The sequence below is a fragment of the Belonocnema kinseyi genome, chromosome 10, assembly GCF_010883055.1.
Source record: "Belonocnema kinseyi isolate 2016_QV_RU_SX_M_011 chromosome 10, B_treatae_v1, whole genome shotgun sequence".
NCBI lineage: Eukaryota > Metazoa > Arthropoda > Insecta > Hymenoptera > Cynipidae > Belonocnema > Belonocnema kinseyi.
This window is the reverse complement of record NC_046666.1, coordinates 18902323-18913753: the sequence shown is the minus strand read 5'-3', so window position 1 is coordinate 18913753 and position 11431 is coordinate 18902323.

Here is an 11431-nt window from a genome sequence, read left to right as displayed (position 1 = left end):
TTAATTAGACAAAAAATACTCGTACTAATTTTGTGGTGAAACTACGTTATTCTTAATTGCTTAGCTCCTTCGCTGTATATAGTTTTTTATGAGGTCTATCAAGCTAGTACCTCCACAAACGAAACTACCAAATTTCTTTATGTCAGAATTTTGGGCTTTTTTGAGCTCTTAAACGCACCAACAAGAATTTTCTAAAAACCACCCCTACTTAATATAAAACCAACCCCTTTGTAAAAAATAAGATTCGGAAAAAACAAAAAACACCAGAATTTTGGGCTTATTTTGAGCTCCCGAATGCATGAAAAGAAAATCAAAAAGCTGCACCCATATTCAAAAAACCACCCCCAGGCAAAAAATAAAATTTGTAGAGAAGGGTTGATTTTATAGGTTGAGGGCTGTAGCCCAAAAATCAGAGTGAGTATTGTCGAGGAGCCCAAAAATCAGAGACTCTAATAACACTGGAAAATTCTCAAAAATATTATTTTTTTGACAACATCCTATATACATGGTAGAGAAGGGTTGATTTTATACGTTGAGGGTTCAAGCCCAAAAATCAGAATGAGTATTTTCGAGGAGCCCAACAATCCGAGACTCCACTGACGATATAAATTTCTCAAAAATATTATATTTTGACAGAGTCTCTGATTTTTGTGCTCCTCGAAAATACCCACATTGATTTTTGGGCTTCAAACCTTAACTTATAAAATCAAACCTTCTCTACCATGTATATATGACTTTGTCCAAAATTTATATTTTTGAGAATTTGCTAGTGTAAGTCGATTCTCTGATTTTTGAGCCCTTCGAAAATACCCACTCCGATTTTTGGGCTTCAACCCTTAAAGTATAAAATCAACCCATCTCTACCACATACATATGACTTTGTCAAAAATTAATATTTTTGAGAATTTTCCAGTGTCAGTAGAGTTTATGATTATTGGGCTTCTTAAAAATGCCCGCTCCGATTTTTGGTTTTCCAACACTTGACGTTAGAAAACAGTCCCTTTTTAACAGTCAAACATAATTTTGTGCAAACCAATCTTTTTCGGAATATTAGTGTTACTATAGTCTCTGACATTTTTCGAATTTTACGATTCAAATGGAGTCTCTGCTTTTTAGGCTGTACCAAAATGACAACATCAAGGTTTAAGTTTTTATTATTTGGTTGGTGTTTTTTACACAGGGGTGGTTGTTCTAATTTAATGTTAAGTGCATTTGAGACTCTAAAACGAGCCCAAATTTTCGTGCACTGTGGATTCTGCAAATTTTATTTTTCTTAAGAGGGTTATTTTTTAAAAATATAGGTAGTTTTTGATTTTTGTTCACGCATTCGGGAGCCCAAAATAAGCCCAAAACTCTGGTGTTCATTGTTTTTTCCGAATTTGATTTTTTACGTAGGGAGTAGTTTTATATTAATATTGGTGGGTTTTGGAAGTTAGGTGTTGGTGCGTTTAAGAGCCAAAAAAAAGGCTAAATTCTGACGTGTTTGATTTTTTTCTTTCAATTTTTATACAGTGGTGGCGCCGACTTGATTCAAGTGAGCACCTCCACTCAAAATTTGAATTTTCACAAAAAGTAGGGGAGCCCAAAAATCGGCAATACAGCCCAAAAAAGCCCAGAAAAAAACCAAAAATTCTGACATAAAGAAATTTTGAAATTTCCCTTCTCTATGTATGCTTTATAAGGATTCAAGAAAACCTCGTCAATACAAATGTAGAGTTTTGCGATTTTTTGACGCCATTTATAATATTTTTCATTATTTTTCATAAATTTAAGCTGCTTCTAATAGATTAAATATTAGTTATAAACAATGAAAAATTGGCATCATTTCAAATTATGAAAAAATTGTGTAGATCATTAATTTTCGTAACTTCAATTATTTACCTCACTCTCATTAAAAATTGGACAAAAAGTTAAAAGTGTGAAAAAAAAATTTTTACTATCATTATTCTAAGGGAATATTAATACAACTAGTAACAAATTGTTTAAACAATTATATTCGTTAGAATCAATAAAGTATCACTTCACTGTCAAACAATTGAAAAAAGAGTGAAATTTTTTCTTGAAACCGTAACTTTCTAACCATTCTAAGAAAAAATTCTGAAAAAAGTAAATAGGTTAAACAATTTTTAGTCAAAAATGTGCCAGTTTAGTAAAAAATTAAGAGATTTCGTTAAAAATTTATCTTTTATAATTAAAAATTCGACTACTTAGTTCAAAATTTAAATATTTGGTTGAAACTTGTACTCTACTAGTAACATTTGTTCTTCTTTTTTTATTCAAAATTAATTCAGTTGACTGGAGACTGAAAAATTCCTTTTTCAGGTCAACATTAATATTTTTGGTTAAAAATACAGTAATTAAGTTGGAAATTTATTCATTTTAATCGAAAATGAACATTTTTCTGAAAACTCATTTGTTTCTTGGTTGCTGAAAAATTATATTTCTTTTTGGTTCAAAATTGGTTTTTTGAGTTGAAGGTTGAGAACTTGTTAAAAATGTGTGTGTTTTGTTTAAACTTTAGTTTCCTAAAACAGCTTCAGTTGATCTTGGCAAGATGTAAAATCTTCCAGAAGTTTCATTTAAACGAAAACTTGTATAAAAAAGAGAGAATATGTATATCCATTATGAGTCATAACCTAATATAGGAAATTTTTAATACACCAGAGTCGCGTTTAAGTTACTCGCGGTTTAACAATTCCTAGAAGTGCTGCTCCACGCAGTTTCTCATTTGTAAGTGAGAAAGAGGTTTGTAGATTTTGTTTAAAAAGCACCGCGAGCGTAATGGAGAAGCGCTGTGGCCTAGTACTCATTTGAGTAAATTGCGCTAAATCCCGCATTCCCATTAGAAACGTTTCAAATTTCCCTGAATGTTTACGTTACGATTCTCCTGACTTAGTTAAGATGTCAGTGTGAGGTAAATCCTGAAACCGGGAGCTTAATGCGCGTTTATGACACTAATTCAATCAAAGTTTTAAGAAGTTAAATTTGATTAAAATCAGAGTCAAAATATAATTTAATGTCCAATAATCAAATCAATGTCCAGAATTCCTGAAAATAAAGTCAAGAATCCAGTTAACCAAATTTTGATTACCACAATGACAAAACAAAAAATGAATTAATGTAATTTAAAAAAAGAAGTTGATTGCTTGGTTTCCTTTAAGTTTACTTTCATCTTTTATATTTCGGTAAAAAAAAGAATTTTGTTGTTTTCCTTTTTAGGAACATTACACAGGACAGCAAATTTTAAAGCTAGAGACCAGACCTAAAATTTCCGCAGGATTTTGATGTGCCAAATCCAAATCCCGTCTCTTTACATTTTTGCGAAACGTGCTTCCTAGGAGTGGAAGCCGCCCCTACCAAACCACAAGGACGCTGACCCACCTTACCCTGGGAACAGTTAGTTTACTCGCACATTTTTCTTCGAATAATTAAATTTCACTCCTCAGGTGGGCTAAACCACCTAACTCCAAATCCACCTAACCCCCAGAAACCACCCCTACCATACCTATCCACTTACCTATCTAACCGAAATCTAACCAAAATGTAAACGACTAAACTCGATGCTACCAGGGTTAGGTGAGTTATCCTGCTCATGATTTGGTAGGTGTGATCTCTTGGGGTTAGGTGAATTAGCAGGTAGGTGGATTAGCAGGCAGGTGGTTTAGCCCACTTGTAGCATGGAACCTAATTATTCCAAGAAAAATATGCGACTAAACTCATTGTTCCCAGAGTCAGGTGGGTTAGCAGGCTTAAGCCTTGTTAGGGGCGGTTTTTACCCCTAGGGAGCGGCTTCCTTAGAAATGAAAAGACACGGGTTCCATATTTTGCATTGTTTCAGGAACGTGAAAAGTTTGGTTCCAAACGACTGCACGCTTTTTTGTTGGAATTGTATGTGGGATCCTTTGTTCTTTTTTGAAGTCCTAAATTGAAAAACTGGCGAATATGAGCAATTTTGAGCTCGGTGCGATTCACCGCATCGAAATCCTTCGAAAATGTTTGGTCTGCTTTCTGCCTTTTGACCTTTGTCAAATTTTGTCGGCCTATATTATTATCTTTTCAAATCGCAATAAGAACATTTTATGGCGTTTGTGCAGATTTGTTCGCTGGAGTCTAGGTTTTACTTTCATGAATTGTACACAAAAACTGATTCAACAAATTAACTAACAAAAATAACTCCAGACTTTTACTTTATTTTTTGCAAAAATGGTGTTGGAAAAAACGACAAGAATTCGGTTAGGCCAGCTCCTATTCATGAAATTGATCTTTATGGTGCGATACATAACGAAAGCTTTTTAACTTTAGGTATGGTCATGGAACTACTAGTGGAAAGTGTATACGAAGTAGTAGCAGATGAGGATACGAATACAATTATTGGAATACTCGTGTCAGATCGGCTTGAAATGCTGTCATTACTGATTCCTAAACCAGAGTTTGGTGAGGCTGTTCCCCATTTAAGATACCAAGATCCTAAATTATACGATACGGTGTAATAACTTTCTTACATTCATGAAGCCTATCATATTTCCACACGTAGTACTTGCAGCTAAGATTAATCGTAAGAGAGTTGCTTAAAGTTTTGTATTTATTGGGGCCAGCACCATTTTGCATTTTAAGTCCAACATTATTTTTATTAATATTTCTTTAAGGAATGATTACACGAATAAAACAACGATTTGATCGTGGAATAATTTGAATTAATCTCTATTTCGTCGGCCTTACCCTACACTCAACGGTAAGCGCGACCGAATCTTTTTATGAAAATCAAAAGATCTGTAAATGGTAAGGTATAATGGATCACCTCTGTAGTAGTTTTTGTAATGTAAAAATTCCCTCTAAACGTATCCAGCAATATTTTGAACTTTAATTAAGTTTAGTTATTATAGTTAAATTATGTTTTATTGTTTTATATATCAAAATATTTTATACTCTAAGCATTGTAATTAATTTTTAACACTTCATATGTCTGCCAGCAAATCTTTCATTCTTCCGTGGTCTAAACTGTTTTCTGCGTAATTTTTCTTTTACAACGTCAATTTTCAAGATTGTATTGAGTAGACATATTTCTGTAATAAACTATAATTAGTTAATGCGAAGTGATACAAAAATTGTTAAATAATAGCGATGTTATAAGCAGTGGTCGGCGCAGCCCCTCCTTACCTTATTGCCCTTAAATTATATGCATGTGTGTTAATTCCTTAATAGTTCGAAGAAAATAATTATACTGAATTTGTAAAGCGATTCAAATATTTGTTCAACACTTTTTCATTCTATAAGCACATATTGTATAAGAAAATATCCTGTACGAAAGTTTAGAGGCAAAAATAAATAATCTTCTATTTTAATCTTCCCGCATTATTTTTAAAAACCCTCTTAGTTACGACATCACGTGAATATTACTTTAAGTTACTATTTTTATTTTTTTTTATACAATAATAAAGATTTCGAATTTTCCGGACAATTAATTTTGTCAATATAAATCTTCAAGTAATTATTATTGTTTCATGATCACATTTATTTCTAAACAGACTGTTAAAGAGATACAAAAATAAACTCACGGTCAGAAACTTAAAATGTCTTTATTTACGAATTGTAAACACTAGTCAAGACCAAAATGTATTTGTTTGATTTTTTTTATGCTTATCGCCAAAAAACTTGATGGGATCTATAAAAAAATGAGTACAATTTTATAGAATCTTGTTAAAAACTCATTTTCAGCCACACTGAAGAGCAAGGCTGCATGAGATACCCGTGGCTAGTATTAAGATTGGCCATGGAGCGAGCCCTTAGATATGTGTTAAGCCTATTCCAGTAGACTTTCTTTCGTTTAAGACAGAATTTCAAATATATTGTGCCTTTAATTTAGGTTTTAATTTCATTGTTATTCATTTTTCCTCAACCAGGTGCCATTCATCTCTCGGCTTATTGCTTCAGGATGGTCGCTGAACAGTTGTCCACGACTGCTTATTAATTATTGTTTCTATTATCAGCATAAACCGGTTGCGCAGGAACTCTCTACCCGGAACCTCAGGATACGTGCGGTGGCTTTGCCGTGGGCTTTGCGGATTGATTGCGAAGGAACCGATACAAAAGCCGAACGCGTGCCCCTTTTGTGGGTAGAGGGTATTTGCATCGAGTATTTCTGGTAAATATAGTTATAATTATTAATAAGCAGTTTCAGACAATTTTCCATGGTTAGTAATAAAGAAATAACTCCTAAGCGGAGGCGTGAAAACCGTGTAGAAAGCTAAATGTCACCTGGGCTAGGTGTCTTAAAAGCTTACTCTGGGACACCGGGTGACCTCTCAGAGTAAGCAGCCTTATCCTTCCATGCATTTCTCTGTAAGAACGGCAAACCTTTTCCATAGCTGCTCGTGGGAATATCAATGATACTTTCAAACAACCAAAAAATTATAAATACGGTTCGAAATAATCAAACGAGCAGAGCACGCGAAAATGGGTTGGCTAACAGTGCAAATTAGCGTAGAGTTCAGGATGCTGGAAAGAGTTTAGATCGAAACACGACGACGAACCGGAGAAACGTCTAAATTAAGTCAATGAATCAACTCTAGGAGGACTAGCTAGACTCCTACAATGCCAGCATTATACCTGCACACGCAGGCATTATGGTGCGGATGCACACTCTGTAGTACCAGAAACCCCCAGAGCATCAGTAAGTTTCGCATCAGATTTTGTCAACATGTGTGGGAAGCGGTTCTATGAGTGTTTCTTGAATAAGCTGCAGACGAAAAAGAGAAATCAACATTAAGACCAACTGCAAAAGCAGGAGGCTTCTGAAAGATAGTAGCGAATTTAGGACGAGGAGTAACATTAACATGCAGGTTCCGCCTAATCTCCAAATTTTCTAAAGTCGTCAGAAACGGAGTTAGACCTCTTGAACATGATTGGCTCAGTTATATTGTTGCGAGAGCTTCCGCTAATTAAAATCATACGATAAAACCGCCAAAGAATCAAAAGAGTAAAAGACTCTTGCGTTAGCTGGGCAAGAAGTTAAGTTATGCAAGAAGATTAAGAGGGCAAGACAGAATGGTTGCCGTGTTCATTGTCTGATTGACTATATTAAATTTTGTAGACTGTTCACGAAAAGATATGAAAGGTTTGCCCAAGGAGTGAGTACCTTCAATCACACACTAAACAAGTGAAAACTGCTGATAATCAAGCAGAATATTTTTGAAAATAACACGAGTGTTATCTCATATTTCAAGTCGGAGATGCCCATTCCGCAGTGGCTAGTTTTAAGATGCACTATACTCCTATCGAAAAATGGCAAATTGTAATACTTAGAGAATTACAAGCTAATTTGAGCAAATGGTATAAGTCATTAACAGCTGCCCTAAACAACAGGATTTTTTGATGAATTCAGTCTGGGCGAAGAGAGATGTTCGAACCACGTGGTTCGGAAAAAGTGTTAGCAGGCTGCTGAAGAACCTGCTAATTGACATTTCTTATAAGCACGCTGAGTACCCAGAATACAATCTGTCTAGGTGTCCCAACCATGCCGAAAGGATGCAACTCTACATACATAATTAGGCTCTAAAAGTGCTTTATTACCACCTTTGTTGCCCTTTAGATGTTGACCACGGATCTTTTCTGCTGATAACTCCGATGGAGAGAGAGAGAGAGTCAATGATCTAAAACGGGAAATTCTAAATTTTTTGGAACTATGATTTTCGAACAGTAGTGAACACTCGAGACTTGACATCGTTCTCCAAGATTTCTAGAAACGAACTCTATTCGTGATTAAATTTGCGGCTTTGAACGGCTGTTACATTATTGCAAAGAAGAAGGAAAAGTATCAAAGCCTTAAAAAGGAAGCTACAGCTACAGTACCTGAAGTATTCGATTATTGCTATAAGGAAAAAATATTGAAGTGAGACTTGGAACCTACTATTACTTTGAATTTTAATTTATTTATGTTATCAAATACACAATAAGCAAAACAAGGAGCTGCTAATTTCTCAGACACGTGTATTACAGCTCTACATTTAAAAAGTCATCTATTTTAGCAAGTTCTAATTTTATAAACATTATTCTTTCACGTTAAATAATTTCTAGGGACAAGCTTAATATCGTGAATCTTCCGGCCATGTTTTACTTAGAAGACGTCGTCTGTTTAACCAACCATCCATTTAAATAATATTTGTTCATCATCAATGTGTACATTAATTAAAGGAATGTTTGGATACTGTTTCAATGTAAATACATTTTTTTAGAACTCATTTAATATTGTCATCATGCGTAGCTTTAAAGATAGAATATAAACTTTTCAATAAATTATAAACAATAAAGAAAAGCAATGAATCGGAGAAAACCATTAGATTGAAGGAAAACATGGGATCGTAGAAAACCTCTACTCTCAGACGTTTTTTGGCTCACTAAATTCGAATCCGGGGAGAGCTTAAGCCCATCTGTATAGGATCAAGGGCAAGTGAATGTTAAAATGAAGAAATCCATTGAATCGGAGAAAACCTCTACTCTCAGATGTTTTTGGAGTAGCTGAATCCGAATCCGGAATCATTCTGACCCCTTTACAATCAGGTCGGTAAACCCTAATCCGGGGTCATTTGTACTCCATAATATTTGGAATCAATGATCTCAAAAACGGCTAAGAGTAGAGGTTTTCTACACAGCATGGTTTTTTTGATTCTGAACTTCTGATGACCTTCCTCGACTTGATGTGGTGAAAATAAACCTGGATTTTCATTTAGCGGCTTTACAATTATCCTCACCTGACAAGGTCAAGCTAATCCCCGATTCGGATTAAGCGACCCCAAAACCGTCTGAGAGGAAAGGTTTTCTCGGATCCAACGATTTTCTTGATTTTCACCTTCTATTGACCATGATCCTGACCTAATTGGGTCAAACTGTCCCCGGATGCGGATTCATCGACCTGAAACCCCGGGATTAGCCCGGGCTGATACACTATTTTGCGGGGTTGTGGAAGTAAAGAATCTTTAAAAATCCCGTTTTATTTAAGATATCGAGGTCGTAATGGAAGACTGCATTTTGGTCATCTCAAAAAATTATTGTCCACGGCCGACACCCTATTTTTTATAGCAAATCAAGGGAAATGGCAAAAGTTTTAAATCATTTTGCAACTTGTTAGCAAAACAATACAAATTGAGAATAATTTTCAAACTTCTTTTAAAACATTTTAAGGCCTTGTTTGAGGAAATACAATTAGATTTTTACATTGATTACAATTTTAATTCCTTAATGCAAAAATTACAATTTAAATCGCTCTCTTCTCCTACACGATAACTGTGACTAGCCGACAGATGAGTCGCTCATCGAGACAAGAGTTCCCCGTTATTTTGTCGCTTTTTTTCTTCTCACTGCTTTCCCTTTTCTTCTTTTTCTTTCAGTTTCTGCTTGCGATTTTCTTTTTTTTTTGTTTGGCTTTTTCCTCTGCTCTTCTTCTTTCCTTCTTTCGCATTTTCTTTTTCGGCAATTTTTTGTACATCAGCATCGGATGTGAAAGTTGACGTTTGGCCCGGCGGTTGACATCTCTTTCTCAGGCTGCGTAGCGGAGCCTTCGGGAGAGGCAAAAGTGAATCTAGAGCTGAATCCATAAATGACGTTGATGCGCTCTAAATCGATGTGACCAGTGGAATAACTTATTCTTCTCGGTGTTGATTTTCTTTATCATCACAGTTTGATTATCAAAAATGCGCTATAAAATTTTTAGTGAGCAAAAACGTAGGGATCGCTTCCAAGCAAGTTGCTAACGATCGGCTTAGGACCACCGCGAGGTTTTCCAAACAATGACTTGCCGTTTACTTACAACGATGCAAGGGTTCTAAATTTATTAGTTGCGTGTTTAAGCCTAGACAATGAGCAATCAAAACTACATTTGGATTATTTCAGAAAAAATTAAACACTTCAAACTGAAGTTTCGTGCAGCTCACAAATGAATTTTACCGCCGTCAAAACACAAAGCAGCGTAAAACAATAAAATAAAGCAAGACAAAAACATGGCTCTCTACCTCCAAATTGTTGGTCTTTTGAGAACTTTCAAATGCCATCACCGACAGTTCCGGTGACCTACAAAATTGAAAAAAGTGTTGTTTTCTTAATTTACACACACGGTTAATTTTAAAAACAAATTTTTCTCTGATTTAATTGCAAGTTCAAAAAAGTTTATAAATTGTAATGTGATATCAAAATATTAAGAAAAGAATTATTTTCCATTAATATATCAGCGAAAATGACATTTTTTCTTTTCTCAATAATGTTTTGAAACATTCAGAAAGATAAATTGTAGTATGACATAAAATAACTTTTTTGAGAATTTGGATAGCCAAAATTAATAGCGTATAAAAATTCCTGATCTTCATCAATAGGTAAAAAAACTGAAAACAGTTACTAAATGTGATACTTCCTTGAGGTCGGATTAAATCATGTTTAACAAAAAATGTAAAAAAATTGAGATAGAAGCTTATTTATTTTTTCCTTTAAACGTTTATACAGGACGCATGTTTAATACAATATGCACTTATAAAATAAAGAAGCAATATAGAATAAAAGATTAATCGAGAATGTTGAACTGTGCAATAATTTCACGTGTCCTACTAACTTTATGGAAAAACTTCTTGTTCAGAGTTTCATTTTTTGATATTATTTCAGTCACATTGGCAATCCATCCATTTATGCGCACTTTAACTCTTACATAGTAAATGGGGTTCCACACATCATTATAGGGAATACTATGATTCTCTTTAGCAACTAGTAATGGATTTAAATGAAAATCATCAAGATGGAGTATTCCAATGACGTACTGGTGATACTTATCTGTTGCTGCTCGTTGAATTATATTTGGTGATAAAGGGTAAACAGTACCTCGGTTAGAATAATATTCGTACCGAGAAACACCATAAACTTTAATGATAGGATTATCGACTGCAACCACTTTATTTTTAGATAATGACCACATCAATTCTGCAAAAGGAATTAAAGGTTGAAAATTATTTTGGAACCTATTTTCGGAAAAAACAAGCTTAAAAAATATTCAATTGTTTCTAAACAAACTAGACACAAGGACAATGCTTTTGTTTGTTATACAGGGGTCACAAAATTATTGGAACTTACCAGTATCTTCTTAAGTGAACATGGACTAACAATTAGTTGGCGGGGTTTTTAAACCGTTTGAACCTCACAAGAATATTTGTTGCGGTTTAAAACGATATGTATCATATGTGATACGCGACGCGGTAGAGATTCAACCTTGAGGATGACCTTTAAGGTCATTTCAAGTACAACGTTTTTTCTAACAGAAGAAAACTTTTGTGACACCGGTAATCGAAAGAACGAAAAATTTGACACTCAAATATGTTTTTTAGGCCATATGTTCCGAATGAGCCTCAAAGTCACCCCAAGGTCATTTTAATTCCGCCAATTATAAATGGCTATTAGA